This window comes from Kogia breviceps, chromosome 7 (genome assembly GCF_026419965.1).
Source record: "Kogia breviceps isolate mKogBre1 chromosome 7, mKogBre1 haplotype 1, whole genome shotgun sequence".
In the NCBI taxonomy this organism is placed as follows: Eukaryota; Metazoa; Chordata; class Mammalia; order Artiodactyla; family Physeteridae; genus Kogia; species Kogia breviceps.
Window position 1 is genome coordinate 62295169 of NC_081316.1, and position 17893 is coordinate 62313061.

General features: G+C 42.4%; 1 protein-coding gene and 1 pseudogene across 1 annotated transcript in view; one reads left to right on the top strand and one right to left on the bottom strand.

The window, feature by feature from the left end:
* GAB2 (GRB2 associated binding protein 2) overlaps positions 1-17893 on the top strand; it is a 185537-nt gene that overhangs the window by 78951 nt on the left and 88693 nt on the right. The window lies entirely within an intron of this gene.
* Positions 16276-17239, bottom strand: LOC131759663 (RNA-binding protein with serine-rich domain 1-like; annotated as a pseudogene).

Below are 17893 nucleotides of genomic sequence, written 5' to 3' on the forward strand. Positions count from 1 at the left end.
CTGAGAATACAGAGATGGACAAACTGTTACTCTCAAGAAGCTCATAGCAGAATGTAGACACCTCCACAGACAAGTAATAATAAATAACCTGAATCTTTTTTGGAATAAGACAAAGCTAATTTAAAGTTACAATTTCTTTTCCTATAGGAAAGCCTTTCAGAGCACTTTCATGACCACAATTTCACTTTTTTGCTCTGCATCTAGACTTTTTTTAACCTACAGAAAAAAAAAATTGTACAAATTTGATTCAATAGAGTTTACTACTGTTATTGGCCTGTGACCATGATGTATCATTTCATTTTCTAAGGAAAACCAAGTTAATGCAAAAACAAAATTCCCCTAAAAGTTTATCAGCATGAACTTAAGTAATTTTTTCATTTGCATGGTATTTGTGTTTGCTAGCCCTCCTCTGTCATCAAGTTGTGATTATTTAATTTTTAATTTTTTAAAAAAATTATTTTTGGCCACACTGAAGGGCTTGTGAGATCTTAGTTCCTCAACTAGGGGTCCAACCTTCACCCTCAGCAGTGGCAGTGCAGCATCCTAACCACTGGACCACCAGGGAATTCTTAAGTTGTGATGATTTTAAATAAGACATTTACATGAAAAACACACCTGTTCTGACTACCTCACAAGGTTGGAAGCATTTTCCATAAAACGAAATGAAGAAGCTCTTTGGGCACTGATATGGAATAAGCTCCAAGATATAATTTAAGTGGAAAAAAGTAAGCCTCAGTTACACTATCTGTAATGATACTGAATCATACTATACAACCATTTGTATTTAAAAAGGGATATATCATATATATTTACTATTGCATACATAAAATATCTCTGAAATGAAGCACAAGAAACTCATAACAGTGGCTCTCTCTACAAAGCAGAGAACAGGATGGCTGGGGTTAGGGTGGAGGGAGACTTTTTCTGTTTGCTATTTTATACCTCTTGATTCTTGAGCCATATTACTTCAAAAATACAGTGTTTAAAAATAAATGAACAGGGCTTCCCTGGTGGCGCAGTGGTTGGGGGTCCGCCTGCCGATTCAGGGGGCGCAGGTTCGTGCCCCGGTCCGGGAGGATCCCACATGCCGCGGAGTGGCTGGGCCCGTGAGCCATGGCCGCTGAGCCTGCGCGTCCAGAGCCTGTGCTCCGCAACGGGACAGGCCACAGCAGTGAGAGGCCCGCGTACCGAAAAAAATAAATAAATAAATAAATAAATAAATGAACAGAAATGGCTTAGGGATAATTTACTACTAAAGTTCATAGGAATAGGCAATTGTGGATTTTCTTTTTTATTCATGGCATTATTTCATCTCATGTTTTCTGGTAAAATCACCCTCTAAGTATAATCTCTATATCTCTTGACTGCTGACAGTGTGGTGGTTGTCAGCGTGTTGCTAAGTCATGTAAGATTCTTAGAAATCGCATGCTTTAGGTTGGTAGTAGTTTCTGTGGTCAGGAAGAAGGTGCATATGAGCATAGATAGAGTTCTTAGAAATCTAGCATCATAAACTTTCAGGGCTGAAAAATACAGGAGTTCATTCTAGTTCACCCCTCACCGTATGTTTATATTCCCTCTGCAACATTCCTGCTTGGGGGTCATTGTCATTACGATGTTGCTCGATATTATTAATGCTAGCTAAATTAAGAGTGCTTCAACTTAAGTGGTCTCTGTGCTGTCCTGGAAAGATCACTGGACTAGAAGTCAGATTATTTGACATCTAACCTCAGCTCTGCCACTGGTTCACTATGTGGCTTCAGGTAAATCACCTTCCTTCTCTGGGTCTCTGTTTCTTCATCTCTAAAATTAGGGCATTAGACTGTGCCAGGGGTGGAAGGCACAAGGTATGCCTGCTGCCACTTCCCCCTCCCTACCCATGATAGACATCAGTTCAGTTTTGGCTGTTCTTTATGATAGATTACCACAAATGAAGTCTCGGAATGCTTCTCAGCACGGTCCTCCAAGCAACTAGAACCAATAGGTAGGACTTGGGTAGGACTTGGCAAGTGAGATAAAAGTCATTCCCTTTCATCTCTAAGGTTCTCAGACAGCAGTGTGCTGGTAAATGTTTAACAACAGGTTCTCAGAAAGAAAAAAAAAAAAAGAAGATGATGGTGCCCTGATTTATAGTATTTGCCAGTTTCCATGATATAAATACTCCCACCATGACTGATTTCAAATTACTGAGGTGAAATCAGCTGGGTTGCAGAATTACTGAAAATTTAACAAGCAGCTTTCATGAGCTGACAGAAGCTGACTCCAGCACATAACTATAAAATCGATGACTTTGGATTAACTGACCACAGCCATAAGTGAAAATGACATCATCCCTACGGAATTTTATCCAGAGGCATAATTCTTGATTTACAGTCTTTTGGATTTGGAAATACTTGAGTGTCAAGAGATCTTTATGAAATTCTTCTACTCCCCTGAGCCTCAGTTACACTATCCGTAAAATGGGACCAAGGATTCCTACCTCATAAGATTATAGTCAGTAATGAGAGACTGCGTATAAATCACTTAGCAGGGACTTCTCTGGCAGTCCAGTGCGCTTCCAATGCCGGGGGTGTGGGTTTGATCCCTGGTCAGGGAACTAAGATCCCACATGCCTTGTGGCATGGCCAAAAAAATAATAATAATCACTTAGCACAGTGCCTAGCCCATCATTTGACCTCTCAAATATTCCCCCTTCCTTACCAAAGTGGAGGTTGTTATGTTAGATTGTGTCTTTATCTTTTCCAGACTCCCAAAAAACTTGCCATTGCTCTCCTTCCAGCCCTTCTCTTTTCCTAACCATTCTACTCCCTTGATGTTCCCTTTTCCTCTGCCTCCTCTGCTCTAATATACTTAACCTTCTGTCTGAATGGAATGTAAATACTTAATCTTACCTATTCCTAATGTGTTATCTGTATTTATCCTCTATCCAAACCTGCAGGCAGAGACCAACTCTGTCTCTTGGACTGTCCCCCGTCACAACACCATGAGTAAATAAGTGTTAATAAGTCACTCCTCAGGATCAAACTTATATCAAGGATGTTGCAAAAAAACAGCTTCTCTTACGTAGGTACCCGAGAAGGCTGCTGCAGATCTGCCCAGAGCTTGGTGGCAGATACCTAGTATGTGCTCTGGTCCTGAGGATGAAGTCCACATTGCTTAACTTCTTCCCATTGGCTTTTTCTGATCCCTTCAATAAGGATATAAGACCCTCTTGCTGTTCATTCCACTAGCATGCCATATTTTCCTTTAACATAATATTGATCACACTTTATTATCATTATTGATACTTGTTTTTTGTTGACATCTCTGCTAGGTACTGGGCTCTGAGATCAAGGACCGTGCCTGTATTGTTTACTACTATATCCTCAGCCCCTAGCACAGTGCCTGGTACATGGTAGAATACTGAATGTATAAATTCATTATTGTAAATGAATTTTTAATAATAATTTGCTATCCTATAAAATGAATAGAAAGCCTCTAATGTAACTCGTTGCTGAGTTTGGTTAGTCATGTGGTAAATTTTCTTACAGCACATCTTCTTTAAGTTGTATACTCAGGTAAGAGCTTGCAGTTTCTGTCATTATATCTGGTTCTGTCAAGCGCCATAGAGATCAACATTACAAAGCCTAAGGGAAAGTCAGAGGGGTAGACATGGGAGAAAACAAAAATCTAAAGAACAGAAACTGTACCACTCCTTTTATCTTCTAATGCTGTAGTATGTATCTTCATGCATATATAGTTTTCTTTCCTTTGAATTATTCCCTTAGTCATTTGCCAGAAATTAGAATTATTGGGCAAAAGGGGATGAACACTTTTAAGGCTCTTGAAATACTGCCAAATTGTTTTCCAGACACATCATAACAACAAATAGCTTTGAGCAACAGACGTGGGTGTCTGACTTACCACCACTGGGAAATGTCATTAAAATCTTTTTTGCTAGTTTAATAGAGGGGGCAAAATGGTCTTCCCCATTCCTTTTAGTTAATGTTTGGTCTTTTTAATCTGCTCCTTCATGCAGCTCTTTCTGAAGGAGCATCCTACCCCTCAAAGACTTGTTCAGAGGCTGTGAGGCTCACAACCTCATTGGCCCCTGGGGCACAGCATCTCCGTTGTGCTGTGGTGGGGAGGGGCGGTGATAGAGGGAAAACATAACACAAACCACACCATTGTTAGAGGATGAGGTTGCTGGGATAATGCTGTGAGAAGGGATGAAAAGAACGATTCTCCATTCTTGATTGTTGTGATGTCCAAGGATGAGCCAACAGCTCCAGCACGGGAAGGGATGGGTCTTTACTGCTGCCAGATGCTCCTTTTTCCATTGGTGCCTTCCATTATTTCTGGTTCGAAGGGGGTGAGGGGGCTAGCCTAGCAGCTGAAACAGATTAACTTTTATGCCTAGTTTCCTCCCTTTGAGTGATTGCCCTGGACCTGGGGACATTCACAATTAGTCAGAAACTGTTTAGAAATAAGAATGTGGTTCAAGGTCCATAATGTATAAGGGCCAACCTTCTGGAGTTCGTGCACCATTCCTGCCTTTATCTATGGGAGCTGCATGAGGCAAAGAGAGCTTTCTTCCCTCTCCTTCCCTACTGCCACTGCCTCATTCAGGCCCTCATCCTGTTTTGTCTGTACTATGGCAATAGCTTCCTCTTTCCCTTAATCTACCCTCTTGTACACTGTTACCAAGGTGATATTTCTATGACCTGCACATCAGATCTTGTCACTCTCCAGCTTCAGCTGTCAGTGCTTCCTCAAAACTTTTAGCATAAAATCCAAGCTCCTTTACCCAGCTTTTTGGGCGTTTAGCAATCTGATCCCAAACTGCTTTTCCAGACTGGCTTCCACCTCTCCTCTGGACTGCGCCCTGACTAGTGTATCCCTTCTCTCTAAGGGAATCCCGCTGGTCCTTCTATACTGCTTGCCCTTCTGCCTCTGTTCTACCTGATTGATTCTTTCTAATCCCTCACATCCCTCCTCAAAAATCAAGGGCCCTCAATTATCACCTCTCTGGTGGATTTTCCTGGATTTCCCCTAGCAGTTAATCACTCTCTCCTGTAACCTACACATAGATCATGATGTCTACCTTTGTTTCCCTCAAATCAGGAATTATCACCTTCCTTTTGTATATTTGTTTTTGTGAATCCCCCAGCCCCTATCACAATATTTTGCACACAGTAAGTGCTCAAAAATGTTTCCTTTCTGCTAGCCTCTTCTTAATCTCTTTAACCTTCAATGTGTTTGTATTTTTATAGCTGAAAGGGAATGTAGTATAGTTTAATCCTTTTTTTTTTCTTTTTTTTTTTAATGGTTTAAAAAAAAACCAAAGCTCAGGAAGGAGAGGAATTCGTCCTGGAATACACAGCCAGATTTAATGGCAGAGCTGGGGAACTGGATTGGTGCTGAGCTCCTTAGGTAGTTTGAAAAGATCTTTGAAATAAAGGATTGTATCAGGGGAGAGGAAGGAACTAAGGTTCGTTGCCAAGTTTTATTGCTGGATGCTTTATGTATGTTAATTATTTCTATTTTTGGAAAATTATTCCTTTTTTAAAAAATTGTCGTAAAATGCACATAACATAAAATTTAGCAACTTGACCATTTTTAAGTGTACAAGTTCAGTGGCGTTAAGTACATCCACATCCTTGAATGGTGGTACAACTGCCACCGCCACCCATCTCTAGAACTCTTTTCATCTTACAGAACTAAAACTCTGTACCCATTAAACAGCAACTCCCTATTCCCTGCTCCCCCAGCCCCTGGCAATTACCATTCGACTTTCTATGTCTATGGGTTTGACTTCTCTAGGTACCTCATGTACGTGGAATTGTACAGGAGATGTCTTTTGTGATTGGTTTATTTCACTAAGCATGAAGTTTGCAAGGTTCATCCATGTTGTTGCATGTGTCAGAATTTCCTTCCTCTTTAAGGCTGGATAATAGTCCCTTGTGTGTATATACTGCATTTTGTTTCCCCCTGCCATCATAGATGGACACTGGATTGCTTCCACCTTTTGGCTACTTTGAATAATACTGCTATGAACATGGGTATACAAATATCGTTCAAGACCCTGTTTTCAATTCTTTTTTGCTATATACCCAGAAGTGGAATTGCTGGGTCATATGGAAATTCTATTTTTAATTTTTTGAGGAACCACCGAACTGTTTCCTCTCCCGTTGTGGAGCACAGGCTCCGGACGCGCAGGCCCAGCGGCCATGGCTCACGGACCCAGCCGCTCGGCGGCATGTGGGATCTTCCCGGACCGGGGCACGAACCCGTGTCCCCTGCATCGGCAGGCGGATTCTCAACCACTGCGCCACCAGGGAAGCCCCGAACTGTTTTCTATAGCAGCTACATCACTTTACATTCCCACCACAGTGCACAAGCGTTCCTATTCCTTCACATCCTTGACACATTTGTTATTTTCTATTTTTTTGATAGCAACCATCCCAATGGATGTGCAGTGGTATCTCATTGTGGTTTTGATTTGCATTTCCCTAATGATTAGTGAGGTTGAACATTATTTCATGTGCTTATTGGCCATTTGTATATCTTCTTTGGAGAAATGTCTATTCAAATCTGCCACCTTTTTAGTCAGGTTGTTTTTGTTCTTGTTCTCGTTGTCGTGTTGAGTTATATATTCTGGATATTAACCCTTTATCAGATATATGATCCGCAACTATTTTCTCCCATTCCATCGTTTATCTTTTTGCTCTTTTGTGTCCTATTAAAAACAGAAGTTTTTAATTTTTCTGTAGTTCAATTTACCTATTTTTTTTCTTTGGTTACCTGTGCTTTTGGTGTTATATCTAAGAAATCATTTCCAAATACAACATCATGGAGCTTTTCCTATATGTTTTCTTCTAAGAGTTTTATAGTTTTAGGTCTTACACGTAAGTCTTTGATCCATTTTTAGTTAATTTTTGTGTATGGTATAAAGGTTCGTCTTCATTCCTTTGCATGTGGATATCCAGTTTTCCCAGCGCCAGTTGTTGAACAGTTATATGTTACCTCATTTTATATGTACAATAATCCTGGGATGTTATAACTATCTAACAGATAAGAAAACAGAAGTTGAAATATCCCTGGAGACACCCTAAAAGCAGGGCCCTTTGTAACCTAAGTGGGCCAAAGGCATAAAAGAAGAAGAAAAAGACCCTTTATAATATAAAGTTAGAGGAGGGGAATGGAGAGAGAGGGAAAAAATTGCATAGGCAGCTAGCCCTGAGCAGAACCTAGGGGTAGACTTCAAGTTCACCTGAGAGCCCTTCTCCTTCTGCCGTTTTACTCTCCTCCTCCCTCATGTGACTGTGCTTCTCTCATTCTCTTAAGGTAGCTCCTTGGTTTGCTGACTCTTTTGAAATTCTTTTAAGAGGATCATTTATAGCTTTTCCACAGTCTGTCCCAACCTATCTTCTCAGCCTTCCCTGTGTCACTCCTTTCCTGCCACGATGAACCCTTACTTGAGCTGTGTTAGTTCTCACTGCCACCTTTATTCTCCATGGTCATGTTAGTCACTCTGCTTTTAGTGCACTACTGTCTTTCTCCAAGTCCTCATACTCACCTGTGTGTCTCCACAGCATGTGGCACAATGCCAGCCACAGAAGTGGGTGCTCAGTAAATATGTTGAGAAGAGGACGAGACCGTTTTTGTCCCTCTGTAATCTTGAATGCATAATCATTATATTCATATTTGTGTTGACATCAGTACTCATTCATAGTGATTATGAATGCATAATCGTTCGGCATATGCATTACAGTCTTACTTTCAGGGATTTTAAAAGATCTTGTGAAATGGTCTCTGCCTGCCATTGACTGCAGTCCACCTAGGAGAAGACAAAATACTTTTCCGTGCACTTTACACTTTACTCCTCTGTATAACATGTAGTCCTTGCAGCATTCAGTGAGTGGCAGGGAGGGCTGGCCTTATCCCCGTTCACTGTTAGGAATGCTAAAGCATAGCAAAGTTGAGGGATTTGGCAGGTCACACAGGCAGAAGAAGATGGAGGTGAGATTTGAACCTGGGTGACTGACCAGGCAAGATGCTTAACCATTTCAAGCAGCTCATTTTGTTCGTCCTCAAAATGAAGATAATATCATGTACGTCCTAGGTGGTTGTCAGTATTGACAATCAGACAGTGAAGAGTTTAGCACAGTACTGGCACATTGTATAGGTGCTCAAATGCTAGCTATTATTTGTCTCTGTATCTGGTGTTTCGTTCCTCTTGTAACACTTTGTGTATTACCTTGGAAAAGAGGTTTGCAAGTACCATCACAGTGATTTTGTCTCGGTTTGTTGGGAGTATTAATAGCCACCCCTGTTTACATGTGTGTCCTACGTAAAGTACCTCCTGTGATTCCTGTCTGACTCAGGTGCTCAATGAATGATTCCTTTACTTCCCTCCTGGCTTTGTGCTTTTATGCATGAATTACAGGGGACTTGATACTTCTAAGTCCAGAGGCTAAGGAATAATCCAGTTTGGAATAGAACACAGACCTCTCTCATGATTTCCAGACTGTGAGTTCTTTTCAGTTACTCTTTCTGCAGTCTTCCCTGTGTTCCTTTCACATCTGTGTGTGTGTGTGTGTGTCTGTGTGTGTCTGTGTGTGTCTGTGTGTGTCTGTGTGTGTGTGGTAGGTGGATTTAAGTTGGAAGGATCACTGAGGCGTAGTAGAAGCTAATCTGGACCAATGTCTTATTTTCAGTTTGTAGAGGCCCCATGGCACTTGTGATAAATGGTGTTGTGTAAGTTAAAATGCAACTAAGGGTCTCTTCAGTGTTTCTTGAATTAAGTTTATTATGTGTGCTAATAAGGCTTTTGTTGTTATTTGTTGTAAGGACTGTGGCAGTAATGAGCCTGCTCCCAGCATAGCTCAGCACGTGCCCCATAGACAGTTTATTTGCATTTGGCAGGACTCCACGGTGTACCCTGAACAAATGAATCAGCCTATTTGGGGCATGGGAAAATGGAATCAGGGAGGCAATGAGTGTTGCTTATGAGCCCCAATTATCTGAGATGGGGGAATACCAGACAGTTCTTGTTCTGTTCCTACCTGGATTATTGCTTAGCCTATGGAGTATCAAGTCCCTTGTAATTCACCGATAAAAGCACAAAGCCGGGGTGGGGGCATGGGCCTAGGAGGGATTCGTGCAGGGATGGGGCAAGGAAAGGAATCATTCACTGCGCATCTGAGTCAGACAGGCATCACATGAGGTGCTTTACATAAGGCTCACATGCGAAGCAGGAGTGGCTATTAATATTCCCAACAATCCAGGATTCTGATCCAGGCTCAGGACTCTCTGCTTTATTGTAGGTGGGTAATACTTTGTTTATGTGGCAGCTGCATTGATCCACACATTTGACGAACTTAAAAAATCTTCAGAGTGGTCCCAAAGCCAACACACTAACGCTTACACACAACTGATTCTTATTACAACCTCATAAGATAAACAGAGCAGGTGAGAGTTGCGGCAGAGAGCACGGTGAGCTAGCCCGGGGCCCTCCAGGCTCTCCGGCCTCGGGTCGGCAGGTGAACTGGGGGGCCCCCAGGACAGGCTCAGGCTGTGTCCTGCCGAGCCCTCGCCGCAGCCGCCCCCTGGCAGGGCCCGAGCCTGGAAGCAGCAACGAACTGCTCCCCGAGCCCCACCTCCGCGACCTAATGGCGTAGGCCCCTCGGAGCCCAGATCCCGGCCGCCGCCGGGTCTCTTGACCCCACGCTGCAGGGGTTAGGAGAAGCCTCCGGCAGGCCACCGAGGACGTGGCACCTTTGGGCGTTGGGCGTGGCAGGGCGAGAAGAATGGCAGCCACTGGAACCGCGGAGGGCCGTTAGAGCCTCGAGGGCCCGGGAAGGGGGGTCTACGCGAACGCCAGCTCAGCCACCCTTAGGCCTTGGAGCCCGCGCGGATCCGGGACCTGAGGTGACCTCTCTGTCCCAGTTGGACGAGACCTCACCTCCTCTGGACAAGAGGCCCTAACGGGCCGGGAAGGTGAGCGGAGCTCCGGTCGACGACGGGTGGAACATTAGCAGGTCATCGGGCGGTTGATGGTCGTTCTACCAAGACCTCAATGTCGGAAGCTAGAAATGGTAGAATATAGCAGAAACTAACATACCATCGTAAAGCAATTATACTCCAATAAAGATGTTAAAAAGAAAATAAAAAGAAATGGTAGAATAACGTACCACATGCGGCCAATAATAAGTGCCAGCCACCCTTTGGGAAGGTTTACTGGCCGTTTATAGAAGGCCTGTGTATATAATATGAAAAAGCTGCTCTCAACTTTCCCCCCAACCTTTCGAAGAAAACTTTTCGCTACATATAGGCCTTCTAGATGTGAAGAGGTTGCCCACGTATGATAGAGTTAAAGTCACATGTCTTGTAAATGCCCATTTGTTTATTTTAAAAAACCGTAGAAAAGAAATGTCTTCTGGAAATGACTTTTCGAAGTGGAGTTGTTTGACCACCTCTAGAGGCGACATCAGGAGCCACAGAGGTCCACGTTTGTTCAGTGGGTTAAAGGACATGGAATGAAAGACGGAAGAAAAGAAGGTTCTGTGCCAGACTGGTCACAGTTAGAAGACATTTGCATATTAGAACCATTGTTTTGTGTGTGCATTTTACTCCTTACTACTGTATATGTAGTTGACAATAAGTACTTTTTTGAAATATCTAGTCTTTCTAGATGTTCTAAAGTTCCTGATACATGTTCAAAGTCGAGGTAGTAAAAAGACATTTTGTAAATATCTTTTTGTTAAAATTCGTATGAAATGTTGTTTTGGGGGACAGGGGTGGCCAAACCACCTTTTTGAACAGTACGCAGTATGCACTGTTTGTTTGTGCACTGGTTCAAGGTCGGCTGGAGGAGAAGGAAGTGCAAAGAGCTCTGTGCCAGTGTGCTTATAGTGAAGCAAGATTAACCATTGTCTTTTCTATGTTCCTGCATTTTGTTTCACTTTGCTGTGTATATAGTGTATATAATGGAAAAATGAGTCCTAATTTACAACACCTAGTCTTTCTAGATGTTAAAGAGGTTGCCAGTGTATGACAAAAATAGAGTTAGTAAATAATACATTTTGTGTTAAAATTTCTAGGAAAGATTGTCTTCTGAAAATTTGAGCATTATAGCCCTCTGGGTTGGTGGAGGGGGGAGAGAGAGAAGGGGGTTGGTCTTAGAATGGCTAGAATGTTGGTATTTTGAAGACACTTTCAGTTTATAACCGTGACATGTGTGCAGTTCATTCAGTACTGCTCTGTATATAGTGGACAAATTAAGTCCTTATTTGAAACATCTAGTCCATCTAGATGTTTAGAAGTGCCCAATGTATGTTAAATGTAGAGGTAGTAAAATATCACTTTGTAAATATCTTTTTGCTAAAATTCACCAGAAGTACTGTCTTTGGTAATGTTAAATGTTAAACCACCTCTCTGAGCAGTATACTATTGTCTATACTTGTTCAGTGGTTTGGAGGAGGGAGGGAAAGAATTGCAAAAGGTAATATGCTAGTGTGTTCATACCTGGACATTTTCAGACAAAACCATTTTTTGTATGTTCATTTTGTTTTGCTGTGTATATAGTGTATATAATGGACAAATTGAGTCCTAGTTTTGCAACATCTAGTCTCTAGATGTTAAAGGGGTTGCCGGGGTATGACAAAGTAGTAAAATTAGCACATTTTGTACACTTTATTGAAATTCATAGGAAAGCTTGTCTTCTGTAAATGACTTTTGGATATGAATTTGTTCAACCACCTCTAAGCATTACACGTTGCATGTGCTTGTCCACTGGATTGGCGGTGGACAGAAGGAAGTGAGGGAGGAAATGGTTCAGGCCAAAATGGTCATATTTAGAAGATACCCCAGATTATAACCATTGTTACATGTGTGCAATTTTATGTAACAGTGCTGTGTACATAGTGGACAAGTAAGTTCTTATATGAAATATCTATTCTTTCTAGATGCTTAGAAGTGCTTGATGCATTTAAAAGTAGTTTTAGTAAAATAATGCTTCTTGTAAATAGCTTTTAAAAACTGATGGGAGGACTTCCCTGGTGGCGCAGTGGTTGAGAGTCCGCCTGCCGATACAGGGGACACGGGTTTGTGCCCTGGTCCGGGAGGATCCCACATGCCGCGGAGCAGCTAGGCCCGTGAGCCATGGCCGCTGAGCCTGCGCGTCCGGAGCCTGTGCTCTGCAACGGGAGAGGCCACAACAGAGAGAGGCCCGCGTACCGCAAAAAAAAAAAACCAAAAAAAAAACTGATGGGAAATACTGTCTTTGGAAATGGAATTGTTAAACCTCCTCTCTGAACAGTGTACTCTGTGCTTGTGCATTGGGTTTAGGGAGGTGGGAGAGAAGATTGCAAAAGATGTTTTGCTTTGCTAGCAGGTACTAGAACATTTCAACTTAACCATTGCTCTATATGTTATATGCATTTTGTTTAACTTTACTGTATATATTTTGTATATACTGGACCAGTGGTTCCCAATTTTATAATATCTAGTCTCTAGATATTAAAGAGGTTGCCTATGTGTGACAAAAGTAGAGTTAGTAAACTAACCCATTTTGTACACTTTGTGTTAAAATTCATTGAAAGGCCGTCTTCTGAAAAAGACCTTTGGAAGTGAAATTGTAAATCACATCTAAGTGTCACTGTGCCTGTACTTGCCCAATGTTGGGTGAATGGCAGAAAGGAGGTACTGGGAGAAATGAAGTGTTCTAGATTAGAATGTTCCTATGTAGAAGACACTTTCAGATCTAACCATTGTTACATGTGTGTAGTTTATTCAACACTACTGTGTATATAGTGGACAAACTTAAGTCCTTATTGGAAACATCTAGTCTTTCTAGACATTTAGAAGTGCACAAAGTATGTTAAAAGTAGAGGTAGTGAAGTAACATATGTTGTAGATGTATCCTTTTGTTAAAATTCATATGAAATACTGTCTTTTAGAAATGGAGTAATCAAAATGATCAAACCACCTCTCTGAGCAGTACACATTATTTTATTTGTGCTGGTTCAGGGAGAAAGAAGAAAGTGTAAAGGGCTTTATACCAAGACTAACCATTGTCTGGTATGTCTCTGCGTTTTGTTTTACTTGGCTGTGTACATAGTGTACATAAAGGACAGAGGTCCAAATTTACAACATCTAGTCTTCCTAGATGTTAAAGAGGTTGCCAGTGCATGACAAAAATAGCTGATAAATACACTGTGTAAACTTGTGTTAAAATTCATAGGAAAGACTCCTGAAAACAACTGGAGGAAGTAAAATTGTTAAAAACCCCTCTAAGCATTACAGATGCTTATTATTCTTGTGCACTGGGTTGATAGGAGAAGGGGAAGCTTCTAGGGCAGAGTGTTCCTGTTTAGGAGACACTTTGTGACTATAGCCTTTGTGTGCAGCTTCTTCAGTGCTACTATGTGTATACATAGTGGACAAACTTAAATCTGTATTTGAAACATCTAATCTTTCTAGATGAGTAAAAGTGCACAACATATGTTGAAAGTAGAGAGTTAAAAGTAACACCTTTTAAGTATTTCTTTTCTGTTAATTCATAGGAATGGTTGTATTGGGGGAGTGGAAATTGTTAAACTTGAGTCTTGGAGAGTAAGCTGAGTATTCACTGGGTGGTGGGGAGGCGGGGAGCGGACAGGGAAGGAAGTACAGAGAAGGGATCTGTGCCCATGAGTCTTTAGACAAGTTCAGATTGTCTAACCATTGTTCTATTTGTGTGTTTTAGTTAATATTGCTGTGTATTAAAGAATAAGCAAGTCCTAATGCCCAAAGTATATGAAAAGTAGAGGTAGTAAAATAACCCCTTAATAAATGCCCTTTTGTTGGTTTTTAGGAAGGGCTGTGTGTTCTGGGAGCGTCTATGTTAATCCACCTCTTGGAGCTAGATATAGTCCTGTACTTAGTCGCTGATATGCTGGAGGAGGGGTAAGAGGAAGGGTGAAGGGAGGGGCTCTTAGCTAATATCTCCATATCTAGAAGACAGTTTTAGGTTATAACCATAGGTCTAAATGTGCATTTTTGTAAAGTACCAATGCTTATTATGGACAAGGTTCATTCATTATTTTGCAACATCTAGTCTTTTTAGGAGTCCTGAGGTAACAATGTATGATAAAAAGTAGAGCTAGTGAATTAACCAGTTTGTAAATATCTTTGTTACAACTGGTAAAAAAGTAGCATCTTGGACATGGAATTGTTAAACCATCTGAGAAATGTGCACCAGGACGTGTTCATGAGGTTGGCAGCAGAGGGCAGAAGGAAGTGTAAAGGAAGGGAAGGACGTGGACGTGTTCCTTTTTATATTTTGATGATAACCATTGATGTGTGTGCATCTCTTAGCTGTACTATAGGAATACATTGTTAAGTAATTCAGTGGAAACGTACCTCCTTGCTAATACTTTAATAGTTTAGATCAGATCATGAATCCTCTTAAAAGCATTATACTTTGGGTACTGTGTTGCTTTATGTCTCATTTTTAATTGAACGTTAAGGGAATGTAGTATTTTAATCATAACTCTGCCAGTATCTTTATCTAGAGGCCTGTTGCCATTTTTGTCTTTTCTGAAGTGTTTGTCGCCAAGAAAGGATTACATTTTTTTTTTCCTTCCAGATTGAGTTGGTGTCTTGTATTTTTGGTTATCAAAATACTCATAGCTTTGGGACTTTGAAATGGTAAATATTCATGATGTGTGAAAAAGCATGATACATAACTGTACGATCTTAATTACAGAAAAATGGATGCTTAGTTGTGTTTAAATACACAAACGAGACCTAGAAGGACACATCAAATGGTAAACTGCTTGTGATGATGGATGACTTTGTTTTTTGCTTCTTGGGTTTTTGGTTTCCTATTATGCACATGTTAACTTTTGAGAAATAAATGTTATTTTGAAAACCTTAAAAAAAACAAAACAAAACAGAGCAGGTGATACTTTCTTCATGAATCTTAGAGAGGTCATGGAACTTTCCTGGGATCACACAATAAATAGCAGACTAATGATTGAACCCAGTTTTTCTGATAGGTCACCACTCAAAGATTCTCTAGTTATAAGATTCAACATAAAACAGTGTATTATGTAATAACGTCTTATTTTTAGTTCCTGCTTCTACCACCCTTGTTGAGAGTCTTAATACTTCAGACCTAAAAAGTTGCAGAAATCCCTAGCTGAGAGATGTAAGGCAGGTCTGAGTTTAAGAGAAGAAGCCTTGGTTAGCAAGAACCCAGAAGACAGAGTCAGAAGTCCTCGCTTTGGTACCTCATAGCTTTTTATCTATGGTTAAGTTACTTAGCTGCTTCAAGCCCCAGTTTCTTCATCTGTAAAATGGGATAACAGTAGTAACTACTCATAGAATGGGTAAGGATGAAATATATATAAAGTGCATAGTTCAGTGCCTGGCATAGAGTAAATGTATTTAGTTATTATTCTTACACTAAACAGCACACAGCTTGGAAAAAGCGCAAAATAATCTCCCTCTTGCTTTTCCCATATTTTCCAATAAAGCACAAACACAACATTATTTAAAATGCTACAAAGTTATAAAACTCAAAACAGAAAATTTACAGTACCGACTATACAATAAAAGCCAAAAAAAGCAATGTGCACGTTGCCAAGGTAACCTGCAAGACCACCATGAATACCAGTACAACAGGGGGTTCTGTGATGACCTAGCAGAGCTGGCTCTCAACTCGATCACCAATTTCAGAGAGAGAAGGGGAGACGTGGGGTGTGCGTGTGTGCATGCACGTGCATGAGTACATGTGAAAAGAACCATTTTGGGCAGATAATGGGGTATTTGACCCTAGAGGTCCAAAGAGGACTCAAGCAGGGGAGCAGAGCCAGGCTAACAGGAGTGACAGCTGCATAAAAGCATGCCCTTTCCTGAGGGACTCTGCAGGCCAACAGGTTAGGGCATGACCAGGCTACCAGATTGGCCTCAGGTCATCTGTGGGATGGAGAGACGTGCTCCCAGGCTGGGGCTGAACCACCGCCTGGAGCCCCCTGCTCATCCCTGCTGGCTTTGCCACTAAACTGACTCTCAGGAACTAGAAACGTGGGAGCTGTCTAGCCAGAAAACTGGAGGGCATGTTTATAGGCATGACCCCAAACCAACAACGCTCCTACAGCCAGAACTCTGCCGCCAGGGGAAATGTCTCAATTGCTGCCTTCACCTTTGAAACCTGCCCCTGAGCGAGGGATGTCTTTCCTACTGATCCTCCTTCAGCTAGAAAAGTGACAAAGGTGAGTTGGATGGGATGCAACTCCCAGGGGCGGAGCTTCAGTGGCCCTGCTTATCAGGAGGAGTTGGAGCTGGAGCTCCTGTGATGGCAGCGGGCGGGCGGGGGACCTGCATGCGCCGCCAAGGGAAACGTGACCTTCTCCTCAACCGTCGGGGTGACCTGCACCACATGGGGGACAGTGGCAGCATTCTCCTGGGAGGGCTGACTCGCCTGGGGGTAGCCTAGGCCAGGGGGCCAGAACAGCAGTGGCAGTGGTCCTCCTGGACAACAACTTGTTCTCCGTCCATATGCTTCAGTGCCTTCTTGGCTTCATCTGGATTCTCAAACTCCACATATGCATAGCCTTTAGGCAGATGGGGGTGCATCCTTTGTACAGGCATGTCAATCATTCTAATTTTCCCATAGGTGGAGAATATCTCCATGATGTGATCTTGGTCACATTCCTGGTGAGGCTCCCAGTGTGTTCTTTGGTGGATTTAGGGGACAGCTCTGCCTTTTCCTTTCCTTTTCATCTTCTTGGGGTGGTTTGGATTTGGAGCGGGAACGCCGCCTGTTGTCATGCCTGCGTGGAGAAGGGCTCAGAGAGCCAGGGGAGCTGCCGGAGCTGGAGCTGCGGAATGTGCTGGAACTTCTTGAGCGGCTAGATGCCAAAGATGAGCTGCAGCCGCTGCTGGAGCCTGAGCTGCAGGTCGAACTGGACCGAGACCTGGTGCTGCTGCTACCACTGGAAGCGCTGCACCTCTTTTGAGTTTTATCCCCACCACCACCCTTCTCGCTTGACTCTTTTACCTTTAGAGCGATCCTTGGACTTCTCATCAGAGCGGTCTTTGCATTTGGTAGGAGCAGGAGCCCTAGTGCTGGACTTGTTATTATTTTCTTTGACTCCTAACAAGCTCTTCTTTTTCACTCCTGATAAATCCATTCTCCCCTTCTGAGGTGTTCAAAGCAGCAATGACGGCCTCACTTATCTGAACTCTCACTTCTAACTTGAGTCTGAGAAACTATCCCTCATAAACTGCAATTTACACCAAAGTGCAGCATCTCCACCACCCCCACCCCGCACCCGCCCCCGCGACCTCCTCCTGCTTTCCTCAGCTGCTGAGGCTGGCCTTCCTGTATTTCCTTATTGAAGAATTATAGGGAAATAATTTATCCTTTCCCCCTTTCTTCCTCCTCCTTCTCTTCTTCCTCCACCTTTTCCTCTTCCTTCATAGGACAGCCTGGCTCAGAGCTTACATTAAACACCAGGGGGCATTCAGTTGATTGTAGCATTCATTGGATTCAGGGCGTCTTACATAATGTCCTGCCTTGTGACATAGACGTGGAAAAAGAATTTTTTCCAAGCCTAGAGTTGGGAGGGAAGTCCGTATTCTTAGTCATTTGCAGCAAGGCATGAAGCTGATTTCTATCAATAGCTCCAGAACTGCACAGCATTATCTGTTAGATATAACTGTCAGTAGAACTCACCTATGCCTCCTTCCTTGTGTATCCCACCCCATCTCAGGGTCTCAGATGTCCAGCCTTTGCCTAAGCTGGCCTGAGCTTCTGATAGGAACCTCTCTCAGGACCTACCATCCCCTGTCTGGTTACCACCTCTCCCTGAGTCCAGGTGTCTCACACTTTCTAGGTGTCTGGCTACTCTGGTAAACTAATTGC